At 39.1% G+C, this 19198-nt stretch overlaps 1 protein-coding gene across 2 annotated transcripts in view; it reads left to right on the top strand.

Moving 5' to 3' along the window:
- NCAN (neurocan) overlaps positions 1 to 19198 on the top strand; it is a 373708-nt gene that overhangs the window by 106586 nt on the left and 247924 nt on the right. The window lies entirely within an intron of this gene.

Below are 19198 nucleotides of genomic sequence, written 5' to 3'. Positions count from 1 at the left end.
CACCCCATTCTAAAATGTAACTAATAGTTTTGCATAATGTAGCAACATCTACATGCGTAGGACACACAACATTAGTGGAGATTGATTCTTCCAAAGCAAATACACCTTTGCACAATTATACCGATTAGTATTCCAATGTTTCTCTTCTACCTCGGATTCTCTCCCTCACTTAGCTAATATGACCCTGATGTTGAAGGAGAGGGGCAGGGTAGGGGCAAACAAGAATACCGTGGCAGGTGCCCGACATCCTCCATCAACTGATGACATCATTGGTTGTTAGGACACTGGTGGCTAGCAGGTTGTAATGGTACACAATGCAAACCTGTGGCTATTTGTAACTAATAGGCAGGCTTGATCCACTGGTTGACTTGTATACAGATTTTTGAGCAATTTCTAGGTATTTAGGCACCCCTGAAGACACCTGAAGGCACCCCATGGTGCCTGGACACCCTGGTTGAAAAAGGCTGCTATAATCTGTCCTTGTAATCATGTCAAAAATAGAATCATGGACCTAAATAAAGTCATTTGCCACATTAGATTTCCTTTTTATCTTAATTGTAAATGGTCTTTCAATCAAAGATAGAATTTCCTCGTAGTTGTTTCTACATACTGGATGAGACACTCTGTGCAAGTCAGAACATAACATACCTAGTGTTGCCATTGACAAGTTGTTTCATGGGGAAAGACTTCTTTGATGATGAGTGATAATCAATTTTTTCTTTTTTTTTTTCCAGCAAATTGATGAACTATTGTTTATAGTGGATTAAGATGTAGAAACATTTAGATTACTGAATATTTTAATACAAATTATTACAACTTGAAGTTTACAAGTAAGGAACATAAAGACACCATCTATTATTTGGATATAACCTTAAAGGAATTGTTTTAGGCCTCCATCTCTCTTATACACCATTAGTTGCCACTTAAAATATGTAGTAAAGGTTCCTCGGGATCAGGTGGCACATTTCCTCGGGATCAGGTGGAACTGTACCTCTGTGGAAATTTTTGAAGAAGAGGCAGCAAGTAGAGAGATTTCTGCAAATCGAATATGATGTGTGCATTGTGGAGGCTTATAAATGAAAAAATAGGGATAAAGAAACTCTGTTGATGGGTGATGGAGGAAGGCCATCTCATAAAGATTAGGAATATAGAATTAAACATGTTTTTTTTTTTTTTTTTTTCATGAGATAAAGTTTGTAGTGCAAAAATATTAAAAGTAGATTAGGAATCACTTGCCTTTGTAAGAACCCTTAAATGGGTGACATATTGGATGCAGGTATACAATTTATGAGCAGAAAGAAATTTCTACTTGGCTTAATACAAAAGGGATGTTCAAATCTGGTATGTCAATGTTGTAGTTGCCAGTTTTTGAGAGATTATCCTGTAGTACAGGGAATTCTTTCCCCAATAAACAATATGTACATTTCACCAAAAGGTATGCTATTTATGTTCTAACTTGCACAAACTTCAGGATCCAGTAAGAATTACAAGGAGATTATGTAATTGATTTTCCAGACAATTTATATTTCATTCAGAATAAGGAAATCTAATTTGGAAGATAACTTTGTTCAGATCCATGATTCTAATTTGGGCACATTGGGATAGATTTACTAAAACCAGTGCACACAGAATTGTGTGCAGTTGTGCTTAGAAACCAATCAGCTTCTAGGTTTTATTGTCAAAGCTTTATTGAACAAGCTGAAGTTGGGAAACTGATTGGTTACCATGCACAGCTGCACATGCTGTAATTCTGTGTGCACCAGTTTCAGTCTCCCCCATTATGAGTATACAGTATCACATTGATAGTTCCATTGTGGGTTGAGACAGTTTCTCTATTTTGTTTTAGAGCAAAGAATTTTGGACTTGTACAATAAATACATGCATTTCAGAGGATCCTAATTTTGAGTGCCCTGTCTCCCATCTTTATGAGATATATATATATATATATATATATATACATATATATATATATATATATATATATATATATATATATATATATATATATATTTAATCTGTTTTCACCCTGAGGGTACTCAAAGCAGAACATGAGGTGAAAATTAGATCATTTGCATTCATATGTAGCTGATTCACACATATCCAACAACATTTATTTGATTTTAACAATATGGATTTTATATCGTTTTTATTGTTTTGAGCAATTACTAAAGATCATTGTTTTTATGAGAGAGTTTAATAGGGGACATCAATATCAGAATAATAAAATCTGACATATGATTTTTTATTTTGCTTTAGCTTTGCAACCAATATATTTTTGGAGTTAAGATTCAGTATATATGTTCCTACCTTCCTTGACTCACCCACCCCAATGACTAAGCCCATATTGTGGGTGAAATGCACAAATGGCAGAGTCACATCTGGTGGGGAAGTAGATGTCTGATTGACCTTGTCTGCTATCATTAAAGAATGGTTTTGAAAAAAAAAAAACACAGTTTCGTGTTGCTGAACATTTACATGCAGTGCAACCTATGTGTGTCTGAAATACCTGCTTGATATCCTGTTGAGTATCGTTATTCTCTTCTCACTTGAGGGTCACTCTCCCACAACTGTGGATTTCAAAGACTGATTAAATTATGTATGTTCTAGTCATAGCCTTGTAATGATGAAACCAAGACTGCTTCTGTTAAGGGTGCAGCTAGCTAGATGTTATAGTCTGTTATGAGATCCATCCTGAATATCAGTCAGCAAATTCTAAAGCATGCATGGGTGGTTTCTTAGCTTTTATCTATACCTGATGCCTCATTGCTTCCCACATTAGGCTTTGTACATCTGGCATTTAACTAACTATGCACTAAACTAAAAAGAAATACTGCTTGGATTCATAATCCAATGCATGTGCATAGGTCCTAAAAAATTGTATTACTAAATGATTTATTTATGTAAGTAAATATGTATGTATATTGTATTTCCTAAAGATAATATATATATATATATATATATATATATATATATATATATATATATATATATATATATATAATATAATATAAAAAAAACTATTGTGTAATCACATTTAAATATAGTATACATGAAACAAGTACCAAATCATAATTACAAAAACCACAGCTGCAATTGCATGTTGCGGTGAAAACTTCCATGTTACTCTTTACTAATATACGAAAACCCCAAAAAATGTGAGCTAAATGTGATAAATTGGTGATCTTACATAAATACAAAATAATAAAATGAGTGTGCTGTTCACATCCAAGTGCGTTTCTACACTCCAGAATACATAGACATTTATAAAATATACATGTGGTGCTCTTTCCATATGGTCTAAGCACTGACAGGCTGACCCCCCACCCCTTTAACCTCTGAAGCACTCATACCTCTATTTCCAAAAGACAACCTCTGGATATGACGCTGAGCACAAGCACTCAACTTCTTTGGTTGACCATGGCGAGGCCTGTTCTGAGTGGAACCTGTCCTGCTAAACCACTGTATGGTCTTGGCCACCGTGCTGCAGCTCCGTTTCAGGGTCTTGGCAATCTTCTTATAGCCTAGACCATATTTATGTAGAGCAATAATTCTTTTTTTTTCAGATCCTCTGGGAGTTCTTTGCTATGAAGTGCCATGTGGAACTTTGAGTGACCAGTATGAGAGAGTGAGAGCGATAACACCAAATTTAACACACCTGCTCCCCATTCACACCTGAGACCTTGTAACACGAATGAGTCACATGACATCGGGGAGGGAAAATGGCTAATTGGGCCCAATTTGGATATTTTGACTTAGGGGGTGTACTCACTTTTGGTGAGGTTTAGACAATAATGGGTGTGTGTTAAGTTATTTTGAGGGGACAGCAAATTTACACTGTTATACAAGTTTTACAATCACTACTTTTCATAGTAGCAAAGTGTAATTTCTTCAGTGTGTCACATGAAAAGATATATCAAAATATTTACAAAAATGTGAGGGGTGTACTCACTTTTGTGAGATACTGTATGTCCGCTGAAGATGGATAATGGCTGCAACATATACAGAAACAGCCAAGTTGGTATAAAAAATTGCCTATGGTGGTATTGTCCATTAAATAGAACAAGATATAAAAATAATAAATACATAGGTCTAGTTAAAATACTATATAACTCCAATAGGCTTTACAGACAAGCAAAATTAAAATAAAAACTATTATTTAAAAAAACGCTTTATAGACACATCGTAAACTGCAGGTACATAAGTCGAAAAGACTGCAGAATTATTTAATGTGTAAGACTAAAAAATAATGACAGCATAAAGTACATAAAGTACATGGAAAATGTGGACAAACTGCACTGATAAAGATTGTCTGTCACTTCATATGATAGTTGCAAAAGACTTTAAATTACGGTCTCAAAAATTACCAAGTAATTGAACTGGCACTACTGAACCACAGTAGCATCAAAAAATTATGATGTGAGCTTTACAAAGCTGGAATTGGGCTGTCATTTAGAAATGCTTACATTCAAGCTCGACACTTTGAGCCTTTATTAAAAAAGTAAAGAGAGATATGAAATGCCTCCTGCCTATATCCTAGACAATATTCTCTTTGGCAGCACGATATGCTGGCCCTGTGGTCTCAGCGAAAGAAGCTTGAAGGAACAATGTTCAGGCAAAGCCAGATAATCATAGATTCTGGCTGAACATATTCCCCCCATTTTGGCACAAATCATAGGCCCTATGCCAAGCTGTTGGATATGTGACTTGCCCAGGAGGGTAGACAAATTTACCAGCTCTGTAATCTTGTGAGGAGTGTCTCTTTGAATGTAACGGGGGCTAGCTACCAGGAAAGAAGCTTGAAGGAACGATGTTCAGGCAAAGCCAGATAATCATAGATTATGGCTGAACATTATTCCCCCATTTTGGCACATATCATGGGCCCAATGCCAAGCTGTTGGATATGTGACTTGCCCAGGAGGGTAGACAAATTTACCAGCTCTGTAATCTTGTGAGGAGTGTCTCTTTGAATGTAACGGGGGCTAGCTACCAGAAAAGTGTAATGTTATCAAGGGTGCAGACAATACAAATACATAACCAGCAAACAATTATAGCAGAAATCCTTGAATTTTTTTGAAAATGCATACAGAAAATATACACAATCCCTTGCAGAATCTCATAAAAAGTGAATACATGGTGAATATACATTGGAGAAGTGTACTCAATAGTTAATTTCCTTGCAAACCTTCGCAGTGACATTAGAACTTAAAGTAGGGTATGATCTTCATAGGCATCTGCGAAAACCAAGTGGAGGTTCGAACCTTACTTTACCCTTTCCAAAAATCAAGAAAAAAGCTTTGGGAGAAGTTTTAGTTTAATGTCAACTTTTTGACTAAGCCAGATAGGGTCTGTACATTAAACAAACTGATGTTCCTTTCTGCTCGTGTCTTTCTTTTTCATTACTGATCAAATGCAGGCGGTGGTGTTTTATTCTGAAGCTTTTGCAGGTTTTTGTAGTCAGAGCACAGGTTTACCCTGCAGTTTTCTCTCTCTCTCTCCTATCCTTGTACTGGCCGCCCACATACACGCATAGCTCTCTGCTAGTACACTTCCCTCCTGCCTCATATATCTTTCTACTTTTGCCATATTGATTTTTTACACAGATGGGCACACTGCTGTCAGTATAACAATTTTCGTTCTGCCTCCCCTAGTGTAATCTGGGTGTAAGCCACAAAAAGGTTGATGGATTGTTATGAGATCAGCATAACCATAATTCATCTTATAAACTGAGAAACATTTATTTGCTGTCACATCAAGCCTTTTAGCATATCTATTGTATATGCAACAAATTGTGGTATGACCGTTACTTATTTAGGGGTTAGAAAAATAGGCAAGGCTAAGTAAGACATAGATGGACAGAGGTCTCCCTGATATACACAGGTGAAACACATGTTGTCAAGACCTTCTGCTCTTTTTATTTAACACTCTTGATGGACTGAAACTGTACACTTACTGTTAACACCTTCCTCTCCTCTTCCCATTGAGAAGCAAGGTTTTTTTTTTTTTTAATGAAAACTTTTTTATTGACAAGGATTGTAAGTGACTATACAGCCCAATAATATGGTATACAAATCAATCAGAACATAATTATAGCACATACTAATACATATATAGTCAGAAAAATAAAAGTCAGTCACCTGGTATATAGCCGATATATAAGGTTTTTTTTTTTTGCCAAAACAGAAAACAAAAGGAAAAAGAAAGAAAAAATAAAAACTAATCAAATCACCCAAGCTTGTTAACCACTTAAGCCCTGGAAGATTTTACCCCCTTCCTGACCAGGGCCTATTTTGCGATTCGGCACTGTGTGAATTTAACGGACAATTGCGCGGTCGTGCAACGCTGTACCCAAATGAAATTGACGTCCTTTTTTCCCACAAACAGAGCTTTCTTTTGGTGGTATTTGATCACCTGTGCGATTTTTTGATCATGCGCTATAAACAAAAAATATTGACAATTTTGCAAAAATAACAATATTATTAACATTTTTTATATGAAATTCCCCAAAAAAATGTAAAATTCAAAAATTGTTAACATTTTAGGCCAATTTGTTTTCTGCTACATATGTTTGGTTAAAAAAAATCGCAATAAGCGTATTTTGATTGGTTTGCGCAAAAGTTATTGCGTTTACTAACTAAGGGAAAGATTTTTGTCATTTTTTTTTCTTTTAACGAGTAATGGCGGTGATCTGCAATTTTTTTTGCAGGACTGCAACATTGCGGCGGACAGATTGGACCCTTGACTGACATTTTTTACACTTTTGGGGGTACCAGTGACATTACTATAGTAATCAGTGCTATACATATGCACTGTTACTGTAAAAATTACACTGGCAGGGAAGGGATTAACTTTATTGGAGAAGGAGGGGTTAAGTGTGTTCCTAGGGGCGTGCTTCTAACTGTTATGGGATGTGGCTGTTTGTGTAACTACAGAGATATAAGATCCTGCATAGCAGGATCGTATGATCTTTGCACTTACACAGGGGAGAATGACAGGCGGCTTTGTTTACATTAGCCGCCTGCCTTTCTCCCTCTGTAACGGACTATCTCGAGTGACCGGCGGACATCGGGTCCGCCGGTCACACGCGCGGGTGGGGTCCGTGAACGAGCGGGGACGGGAGCGCGCCTCCGGCGGCGCGCGCTCGCCCCCTAGAGCCTCACAGGCTGGTGACGTACCCCTACGTCACTTTGCCTATGAGGGGCTGACCGCCGCCGTAAATAGTCGTGCAGCAGTCGGCAAGTGGTTAATGGACATCTGCTCAAAAAACTTAGCTACGCCGATATATAGAACATAAGAAAATTCCCAAGCTCAGGCAAACATCACTAAAACCTTTGGTGGGTTTAACCACTTAAGCCCCGGAGGATTTGGCTGCTAAACGCCCAGGGGGTATTTTGCGATTCGGCACTGCGTGACTTTAACGGACAATTGCGCGGTCGTGCGACGCTGTACCTAAACGAATTTGGCGTCCTTTTTTTCCCACAAACAGAGCTTTCTTTTGGTGGTATTTGATCACCTGTGCGATTTTTTGATCACGCGCTATAAACAAAAAAAGAGCGTCAATTTTGCAAAAATAACAATATTTTTCACATTTTTTTATATGAAATTCCCCCCAAAAAAAATGTAAAAATCAAAATTTTTTAACATTTTCGGCCAATTTGTTTTATGCTACCTATGTTTGGTAAAAAAAATCGCAAAAAGCGTATTTTTATTGGTTTGCGCAAAAGTTATCGCGTTTACTAACAAAGGGAAAGATTTCTGTCATTTTTGTTGTTTTTTTTTTAACGCGTAATGGCGGCGATCTGCGATTTTTTTGCGGTACTGCGACATTGGGGCGGACAGATCGGACCCTTGACTGACATTTTTGACACTTTTGGGGTTACCAGTGACATTTCTACAGTAATCAGTGCTATACATATGCACTGTTACTGTAAAAATACACTGGTAGTGAAGGGGTTAACTTTATTTGGGAGGGAGGGGCTGTGTGTGTCCCTAGGGGCGTGCTTTCTACTGTGATTGGCTGTGGCTTGAGCTGTAAGGACACTGATCAACGGATCTACATACTAGATCCGTGTGATCAGTGTCTTTACACGGTGGAGAATGACAGGCAGCTTGTTTACACAAGCTGACTGACTTTCTCCCTCTCCCCCGCCGATCACAGAGTGGCCGGCGGACATCGGGTCTGCCGGTCACACGCGCGGGGGGGTCCGTGACCGCGCGGGAGCGCGCCGGCGGCGGCGCGCGCTCGCTCCCCAGACCCTCCCAGGCTAGTGACGTACCGCTACTTCACTCTGCCTGTGAGGGGCTGACCGCCGCAGTATATAGTCGTGCGGCGGTCGGCAAGCGGTTAAAATCGTAACAATCTATCCATTACTAGCTGTGGAGGGGCAAGGCTAGGGTTATCTAGCCAGCTTTGCCAGACAAGATTTAATTTTTTTGGACCGCATTACGATAGCGATAGGCCAATTGTTCTCTAAGAAGAATAGAGTTAACATAGGCAACCCAATGGGCTCTAGTAGGCACAGTAGATGCCAGCCAAAATCAGGGAATTAACTTCCTAGCAAGGTATAATAATCTGGTTACCATGATGTAAATATCTTTTGGATACACTTCAGCATTGATCACAACAAACAGACACACCAGCGGGGTGAGAGGTATAGGTATTGGGGGCTAGATCAGAAATAGTATGCAAAAAAGCTGCTCAATATCGTGTAAGTTTTGGGCAACACCATATCATGTGTATAAAGTCCCCTCTGTGGACTGTACATTTTGGGCATAAATGAGAGTCCCTCCAGCCCCAATCAAATAGTTTAATAGGTGTACGATGAGTTCTGTATAGTATAAATAGTTGCAAGAGTTTATGGGAAGCCGATACCGACACAACTGGAAAAGACTCCAGGGCCATGTCACATTGATCCCCATCTATATCTCCAACATCAGTAGTCCAATAGGTTCTACATTTAAATAAGGCAGGATCCTGAATGGATGATAACAAAACTGAGCATGCTCGTGATATCAACTCCTTGGGATCAGAGATAAGCAAGGTTTAACCAGATCATACAGAGACTTTTGAAAGTTGTAAAAAAAATGTCTGCAGTAATACCCTTCCTACCTCACCAGCAATTGTTTTTTCCCTTCTAGAGGCTCGCTCCTAAATGGCACAAGCTTTGTATGGGGCTCATGTACACAGGGCAGTTGAAAACCTCTTCTGAACCCTGGAAACTGACAGCTGGAAACTGACGATGGAAAATGTCTGTTTTACAGCTTTTACATACCAAGTTTATGTGAGTTAAGCAGCAGTTATGAACATGTGAGATTAGAAGAATTTTTAAAGATATTTTAACCTCCCTAGCGGTATTCCTGAGTGTGGCTTGGGGTTAATATAGAGTACCAAAAGCGGTAACCCCGAGCCACACTCGGGATTACTCCACAATCAAACTCACCTTCCCCTGCGATCCCCCGCTGTCCTCCCCAGCTGTCCTCCAGGCATCCTCCCGCTGTGTGCTCGGCACATGCTGGCACCTGTCTTCCGGTTCCCTTCCCTGCAAGCGTTGCGACGCAGGGGGTGGAACCGGAGGCAATTTCAACAATGTAAATAAAATAAATGACATGATACAAAGTTTTTATCCAAATGGATTACACTGTATCAAGTAATTTCACCTCATGATTTCACCTGGTGACTTTTCCAGTGCCCTGCCTGTGTTTTTCCAGTTCTTTGTGCCTGGAAAATTGAGAATGACCATGGCGTCCAAAAATCATTCTTTTTGTGCAAAAGTGCTTTTAGACGTACTGGAAATCAGCGACAGCGAAACTGAGTTACTTGAAAAACTGAGCGATAGCGATTCATTGGAAAATTCGTCATCGGGTACGGAAAGTGACGACAGCGACTATTCTGCAACTGAGCTCAGCGATGTGCGGACTTGGTGCTCTATTGACTGCGGTACGGATCAGGCAGCACCCCCAAAATTCCCATTTACAGGAGTACCTGGTATGAAAGTTGATGTTGACCATGACAACCCCTTGGCATACCTCCAACTATTTTTGACTGATGAGGTTATTGAAAAAATTGTTACCGAAACCAAGCAGTACAAAGACCAACAATGCGCTACGCATCAGAGGTTTGCAAGATGCAGAAAGAAGGAACCACTGACCAAAGAAGATCTTTGGAAATTTCTGGTCCTAATCATTCTTCAGGGAGTGCTGTGGAAACCCCTACAGAAGTGGTATTGGACAACCAAAACGTTTCTTGCCACTCCATTCTTTGGCACAGTCATGTCAGAATACAGATTTTCCCTCATAATGAAATATCTCAACTTTGAAAATAATGAAGAATTTGATGAAACTACTCATCCTGCACCAAAACTAAAAAAAAATTGGGAAGTATATCAAATGATTCTTCAGAATTTTACATGGAGCTTTGTGCCAGAAAGAGACATCAGCATACATGAAAGTCCAATGGCCTACAAGGGAAGGCTCAGCTTGGTGCAATACATTGCATCAAAAAGGGTACGATTTGGCGTAAAATCCTATATGCTGTGCGAATCGTCAACTGGCTACATTTGGAATTCGGTGATATACACTGCAAAAGGAACAAAATTTGAGGAAAAATACAGTAATTATGGAATGGCAACATCTTCTGTTCTTTCACTAATTCAGCCATTGCTAAATCAGGGCTATTGTGTAACAACAGACAACTTTTATACATCTCCTGAACTTTATGAGGTTCTACTGCACAACAAAACTGATGCCTATGGAACCGTAAGGGCTAACCAGCACGACATGCCGCCAATGTTTGGCAAAAAGAAGCTCAAGGCAGGAGAAATTGTTGCCTGGCAGAAAGGCAAAATCATGGCACTGCGATGGAAGGACAAGAAAGATGTGTGCCTAATGAGTACAGTGCATAACACCTCCACTGTTATGGTATGCACGAAAGGTGGGAAAGAAGTCATGAAGCCACAAGTAGTGATAGACTACAACACCATTAGAGGTGTCGACAGAGCCGACCAAGCAATGATATTCTACCCAGCTATAAGGAAGCAGCAAAAAAAATAAAAAATACTATAAGAAGATTTTCAGACATCTTCTTGAGCAATGCTTGTGGTGCTTAGGGTGCTCTTTTGATGTACCTAGTTCTATTAGTGTAGTACCTGGAGTGTCTTATAAGGAGGCTTTGCCCTGTAGTCTTTCCCCTTTAGGTTTTCACCTACAGGATTCTGTCAAAAGTAAGATATGTAATGGGGAATTTGTGGATCTGTTGTCATTATTGCCTGGTAACAGGCTTTCCAAATTTGACACTGATAAAGCTAATGCTGATAAGAGTAAGTTCCCTGCCCGCTCATTTAATAACTGGCTGCAGGGTTTCTGTATATATGCTAGTATTTTAGGTGAACGTAATCCTCAATTATGCAGCGGTCTTTTCCAGCACTTAGACATCGTCTTAGAGGCTTATAAAAATTTTCCAGGATTAGGATGGTTTACATACGATGAGTCGTTCCGTCAGAAAATGTCCATCCACAAGTCTCTTACTTGGGGAGTAAAAGATGTAGGCCTTTGGCTGAATCTCTTGTTGCCTCAGAAAAATGTAGCTTTACAAAAATCTACTTCTTTTGGACAGCACCGTAAAGGAGTATGTTTTGGGTTTAATGATGGTTTATGTAAATGGCCTCTGACGTGTAAGTTTAGACACGAATGTTCTTTTTGTGCTGGGTCTCATCCCGCTGTAAAATGTTTCAAGAAAGGTTCTTCTTGGTGGGACATCCCGCCAAGGAACAGCTTTTTCTTAAGAGCGGAAATTCAGGTGAGATTGGAAAGAATGCTCCCCTGGTTACAAGTTTATCCAGACAAGGGAGCAGCTGAAGTTCTTTTTAATGGTTTCTCTATGGGTTTTGACCTTCTTAGTTTTTCTGGTTCTGGATGTGTTGTTGTGCCTAATTTACCGTCTGTTGCTGTTTTTCCGGATGTGGTTAGGTCAAAAATTATTAAGGAAATTGAGTGTGGTAGGGTGGCGGGCCCCTTTTCTTGTCCCCCTTTTGAAGATTTCAGGGTTTTCCCGCTGGGTGTTATCCCTAAAAAGGAGAAGGGTGAATTTAGATTGATCCATCATCTTTCCTACCCAGAAGGATTATCCCTGAATGATGATATTGACCATTCTTTATGTTCGATATCATATGCAACTTTTGAAGATGCATTACAGAAGATTAGATGTGCAGGTAGTAAAGCATTGATTGCTAAAGCAGACGTTAAGTCAGCTTTTCGCTTGCTGCCTATTGTTCCTTCTGCTTTTAATTCCTTGGGATTTGTTTTTGAGGACAATTTCTTTTTCGACAAGTGCCTACCCATGGGCTGTTCCATCTCTTGCTCCTATTTTGAACTTTGTTCGTGTTTTTTGGAATGGGTAGTGATGTCTAAATCTAGTTCTTCTGGAGTTCTTCATTATCTTGATGATTTTCTATTTATAGGTGCCCCTGATTCTTTTGAGTGTTTATTTCTTTTGACTGAATTTCAGATAGTATGTCGTTCTTTTGGTGTTCCTCTAGCTGAAGGTAAAACGGTTCTCCCTACAACTTGTTTGGAATTTTTGGGCATCCAAATTGACATGGAGTTCAGATTGCCTCTTGATAAGGTTGATAAGATGAGACAGCTTTTGCGTTTTCTTTTAAGTAAAGATAAGGTTCGTTTTAAAAGTAATTCAGTCCTTGTTAGGGTTACTTAATTTTGCTTCTCGAGTGATGCCTATGGGCAGGGCGTTTACAAAACGCTTGTATAGGGCAATAGCTGGTGTTTCTCCTTCTGAATTCGTGATTTTGTCTCCTGCTATTAAAGAGGATCTTTGGGTATGGTTTAAGTTTTTGAGATATTTTAATGGCTCACCTTTGTGGCAAGAAGAATTTTGCTCTTCTGAGGCTTTGTCTCTATTCACTGATGCCTCTGGTGCACATGGCTACGGGGTCTTTTGGGACGGACATTGGTCCACTGCTTCCTGGCCACATTCTTGGATTTTGAGAGGTTTTACTAGCTGTATTGTTCTTTTAGAATTATTCCCTGTTTTAGTGGCTCTTGAGTTGTGGGGTAAAGAATTTTGTAATAAAAGGATATTGTTACACTCTGACAATAAAGGTGTTGTTTTTGCAATCAATTGTCTATCTTCACGTTCATTACCGGTTATATCCTTACTTCGACACTTGGTGCTGCAGTGTTTAAAATTTAATGTATGGCTTAAAGCAAAATTTGTTCCGGGCGATACCAATGGGATTGCGGATTCTTTATCTCGCATGCAGATGGAGTGTTTTCACAGTCTAGCTCCGGGATCGGATCCTTCAGGCCTGCCTTGCCCGCCTCATCTATGGGATTTGGTCTGAATGCTGTTGATTTGGCTGTCAAGAATTCTATTGCCCCAGCTACATGGAAGTTCTATTGTTCAGCGTGGACCTGGTGGAATTCTTTTTCTTTCTACAGAAGTTTTAATTCTGTTTTCTATTCTGAACATCATATTTTGGAATTTTTAGATCTATTATTGGGATGTGGTTATTCCTATTCACATGTTGTGAAGCTCTTGGCTGGTGTTTCTTTTTTTGCCAAGCTTCATGGAGGCTCTTCTTGTCTTCAATTTTTCTCTGTTAAGACAGCGCTAAAGGGCTATAAGAAGAATCATTACCATGTTGATGGGAGATTTGCTCTGTCAATTTCTCTTCTAACGGATATTTGTTCTGCTACGTTGGCTGTCTGTATATCTGCTTATGAAGCGAAATTGTTTGGTTGTGCTTTCTCTATGTGCTATTTTGGTGCTTTTCGCATCTCAGAACTTTTAGCAAGTAAGTCTAGCGCTGCTAATGGTCCTCATTTTGGTGACTTATCGATTGTTGGTAATACTATGCGTATTTTCCTGAGAAAATCCAAGACTGACCAGCAAGGGATTGGCCAATGGATTTCGTTGGACCGTATGTCTGATCTTGCTGTTTGCCCGGTCACATTGGCCGAGAGTTATTTGGATCATCGGCCCTTACCGTTTTTACAATTTTTTGTTCATCTTGACGGGTCCCCTTTGACAATTTTTCAATTTGGGGCTGTGCTGAAAAAATGCTTGCAACATTTAAATTTGAGCCATTTACCTATTACCTCACATTCATTCAGGATGGGGGCAGCTACTACGGCTGCAGGTTTGGGTTTTTCGGAATCTTCTATAAAGGAATTGGGTAGATGGCGTTCTTCTGCTTTTAAGTCTTACATCAGACCTAAATTTTACATCTGATTTCAGGTTTGGCCAAGAATGTTTGGATCCTTGGGCACTCGTACGTCTTTTGGGCCCACAGAAGAGCTGCTTTGAGAACGTATGGCACTAATCTGGGATTCTCTGCTGATATGGTTCGGACTTTTTGGTATGGCAGTAGGGGTATGAAGTGGGAGGAGTTGCTTTGTACCTTCGTAGAGCTTAGTCGTTGCTGGCCTCCTCCGGATATTGTTATCCTTCACTTAGGGGGCAATGATATCAGTTCTAGGAAGATTATTGATCTCCTCTTACATATTAAGTCTGATATTTTACATTGTAAGTCTTTATTTGTTAATTGTACGTTTGTTTTTTTCTGAGATAATCCCCCGCTTGGGTTGGTTATCTAGTGATTTTAAATTTTTAGAAAGAAATAGGAAAAGACTTAATAGAGCTGTTGCGAAATTCATGCCTTATATTGGCGGTTTTTCGTTTCGACATGAAGATTTGGAGGGAGGTTTGATTGGATTTTACAGACCCGATGGAGTTCATCTTTCTGATGTTGCCATTGATATCTTCAATTTAGATGTGCAGACTTGCATTGAGAAGGCCGCTGGTGTGGTGGTGGTGCCTTGCTCTTAATGGTTGAGCAAGGCTTGTGGGTTGTTTTTAATTATATATTAATTATTTATGGGTAACTTGGGCTTCATGGCTAAGTTACATAATTGAGTAAAAATGTGTGTTATCAGTTTAGTTCGAGCTCTATGGCTGAACTAGGTTAAAAAAATGTTTGTAAAGTTATAATAAAGGCCTCGGCCATTTTACCAATGCAAGTCTGTGAATCCTAGTAAATTTATTTATAATTTAGAGTAATAAGGGTTAAATTGTTGTTGTTCCTCCTGGCACCATGAAAATGCAGGGCTGGTTGAAATACCTGCCATGCATGTATGGGGCCATGGCAGGACAACAACAAGGGTAATTGGTGATTGGCCAGTTAAGCACAGTATGCTGATAGGTCAGTTAAATAAATTTAAACAATTGGACAGTTGGTTTAACCTTTTAAAGGATTGGTCTAAATATTACATTTTGAAACCTTGAATCCCAACAGTTCCCTATAAAAGAACAAGGAAAATCCGTTAGCAGCATTAGTTAGCGGGAGCAGACCGAGACTTTGTCCCTCCCAACCGGCCCCTATGTCAATTTTTCTTTGTTTTTGAATTATTTTCTGTGTGACAACTTTGTTGTTGAGGTTGTTTTTAATTATATATTAATTATTTATGGGTAACTTGGGCTTCATGGTTACATAATTGAGTAAAAATGTGTGTTATCAGTTTAGTTCAGTTTAAAATCACTCAAAGACCAAAATCTGACAACATATGTACCACATATAGTAACAGACGCAGGACAGAAACTTGTATACCCCAAACAGATAACTCAAGAATTCAAAAAATATTATGAAACATTATATAACTTAAAAACCCAAACAGCCACACAAACGCAGATGGAGGAATATGTATATACCTCACAAATGCCTCAGTTGTCAGAAGAGGAGAGTAAAATACTCGAGTCCCCTATAACATCTGCGGAGATAATGGAAACTATAAAGAATATTAAAGTAGGGAAGGCACCTGGACCTGACGGGTTTACTATTCATTACTATAAGAAGTTAATGCCACACCTGAAGGAGTTTATGAGGGATATGTTCAACGCCTGGGGGGCAGAGAATAGAATCCCCAAAGAAACCATACATGCACATATATCGGTAATCCCTAAGGAAGGGAAAGACCCTACCTCGTGCAAAAGTTACAGACCAATTTCCCTGTTGAACACTGACTTTAAAATTTTCACAAAGATTTTGGCAGTCAGACTACAGAAATACCTGACAAAGTTGATCCATTTGGACCAGGCCGGATTTGTCCCAACCCGAGAGGCAAGGGACAACACGACCAAGCTATTGAGCTTATTACATATAGCACACCAAAATAAAATACCAACAGTCTTGCTTAATACCGACGCAGAGAAAGTGTTCGACAGGGTCAGGTGGGAGTATATGTTCACGGTCCTCCGCTATATAGGGATAGGGGAGAAAATGTTAAAATGGGTAACACAGAGCTATTCAGTCCCTTCTGCAAAAGTGAGGGTAAACGGAATTTTATCTACAGAGTTTTTAATTACAAACGGAACGAGACAGGGTTGCCCCCTGTCCCCGCTCCTGTTTGTACTGTCACTGGAACCCTTCCTGTGCAGAATCCGAATGAACTCGGATATTTCGGGCATCAGCGTGGGAAAGGATCAGTATAAAATATCAGCGTACGCCGATGACGTCCTATTCTCGATCACGAATCCAATTATATCACTCCCCAACTTGTTACACGAGCTGGAGAGATACGGAACTCAATCTAATATGAAGATAAATTTCATTAAATCCGAAACAATGGGAATAGAACTTACAGGGACACTCCAACAACAGTTAAGGGCAAATTTTAAATTGAACTGGACTAAGACAGCCCTTAAATACTTGGGGACATCGATCACACCAAATATATCGCAATTGTTTAATCTGAACTTTATTCCCTTACTTAAATCTATAAAACTACTACTGCTAAGGTGGAGAGGAGGAATGCATTCATGGATGGGAAGGTGCAATATAATTAAAATGAGTGTTATACCAAAATTCCTGTACATTTTTCAGGCACTTCCCATACACATCCCACCTCGATACTTGATGCAGATTGAAACTATGATAATGAATTTCATCTGGAATTCAAAACGTCCGAGAGTAGGGAAAAAATATCTATTTAAAGCGAAAACAGATGGGGGGCTGGCAGTCCCGAACATAAAGAAATACTACCAAGCCATTCAACTGGGAAGAGTGATTGACTGGTGTCGACACAGAGAATACAAGCTCTGGCCAAACTTAGAGCAGGCACAATGTGAGATCTCGTTGAAAAGAGCCCCATGGTGTTATAAGATCCTACCAGTATCAATAAAGAAACATCCTATTATAGGAAATACGATCAAAACTTGTGCAAAAATATTTAAACAGGATAAATTAATACGGGAGAACTCCGTACTGTATCCAATACTAGGAAACCCCCACTTTGAGACAGGATATCAAGACAGGAAATTTAAGACCTTAGCAGATAGAGGAATTACACAAATATCCGACTTCCTAACAGAGACAGGCTGGGTAACGATGGAGGAATTAACAGACGTTTCAGGCCACTTCGGCCTAGATCTATGGCGGGCCTTTCAACTACGCCATTTTTTGGGAACATTGCAAGTCCCCTCCCAGGATGATAAAGAGGTAACACCTTATGAAAAATTATGCACCCAAAATGGAATTATGGAACATACTATATCTAAAATTTACTCTCTGCTAATGACATCAGTAGAACGGCGTAAACCTCCTTTTTTGAAGGAATGGGAGAGGGAAATGGGTATTGTCTTCTCACTAGAACGGGAAAATCAAATAATTAAGTCAGTATTCTCAACTTCAATTTGCGTTAGAATTCAAGAACTGAATTACAAAATTTTTTCCAGATGGTATTACACCCCGGTTAAGATGAATAAAATTTCTGTGTTAAATACAGATTTGTGCTGGAGATGTGGGACGGAGAGAGGGACAATGCTCCATATATTCTGGGAATGTCCTAAACTAGAAAAGTTTTGGGAGCAGATTTGGAGGTCAATACAGGAAATTATGAAATGTCATATTCCCAAAGAACCTGCCCTCTTTCTGCTCCATACCCCCAGCATACCGATACAAAATTACAAAAAATCCATTATACCACATCTGGTGAACGCTGCCAGGATATGTATCCCTCTTAAATGGAAAGAGACTGAACCACCTAACATAAACATGTGGTTAAGGAAAGTTGAGGAAATACATAACCTAGAAAAATTGGTCCTATCTGCTCATCAACAAACTGATAAATATGAGAAGAAATGGAAACAGTGGAAAGATTATGTTAATTCAGAAGAAAGGTAATTTCCAAGTACAGGACAAGAACTTGTGCGGAGAAGATAGATATATAATGATATAGGAGTGTAGAGACCTATGCACCATTTTTCTCCCTTTTTTTTTTTTTTTTCTCTTTTTTTTTTTTTTTTTTTTGGGGGGACAGGGGGGAAAGGGGGAAAGAAGGAAAAGGAACGAAATGGGAGTTTTGGGTTCGGTAATAGATTGCCAAAGAAAGGCTAAGGTTCCTTAAAGGGAATAAATGGTTTGTAATTATAACCTTGAAAGCTAAAATGTAATGAATATACTGTATATGTAACTGAACTTAAAGAAATAAAGATATAATTTGAAAAAAAAAAATCAGTTTAGTTCGAGCTCTATGGCTGAACTAGGTTAAAAAAATGTTTGTAAAGTTATAATAAAGGCCTCGGCCATTTTACCAATGCAAGTCTGTGATTTCTAGTAAATTTATTTATAATTTAGAATAATAAGGGTTAAATTGTTGTTGTTCCTCCTATGGCACCATGGCTACATTCTGCTAAAGAACAAAAACAAAAAAAAAGAGTGACAAACCTTTGATTCATGCAGGCTTTATTTGGAAAGTTGCTGAACAAATCCTTCTGAGTCACCAAACACCATCAATGGCTGTGAACAGATCTGGACATCGTGCTGTTGGCGTTGTTAACCCGGAATGCCTGACTGGTCATCACTTCATGGACTACATTCCACCAACTGAGAAAAAGTCAGCACCTGCAAGGATGTGCGTGGTTTGTTGCTCAAAGAGAGATGACAGTGGAAGGAAAATAAGAAAAGAAACCAGATACTATTGTCCCGATTGTGACGTTGGACTTTATGCAGTCCCATGTTTCAAAATATTTCATACCCGAGAAGTTTACTAAACCTTTATTACAGTGACTAGTAATATTGCACCCCTTGTTTCTACATATTTCAGTGTTTTTGGTTTGATTATATTATTGAGTAAAATTTTTTAACTGGATGTTACAGTGATACTGGAAATACCTACGCGTTTCAACATTCAA

The sequence above is a fragment of the Pelophylax lessonae genome (genome assembly GCF_965119305.1).
Source record: "Pelophylax lessonae genome assembly, chromosome: 1".
Classification (NCBI taxonomy): domain Eukaryota; kingdom Metazoa; phylum Chordata; class Amphibia; order Anura; family Ranidae; genus Pelophylax; species Pelophylax lessonae.
Note: the sequence above shows the minus strand (reverse complement) of the source record. Positions and strands in the feature narration are given on the sequence as shown.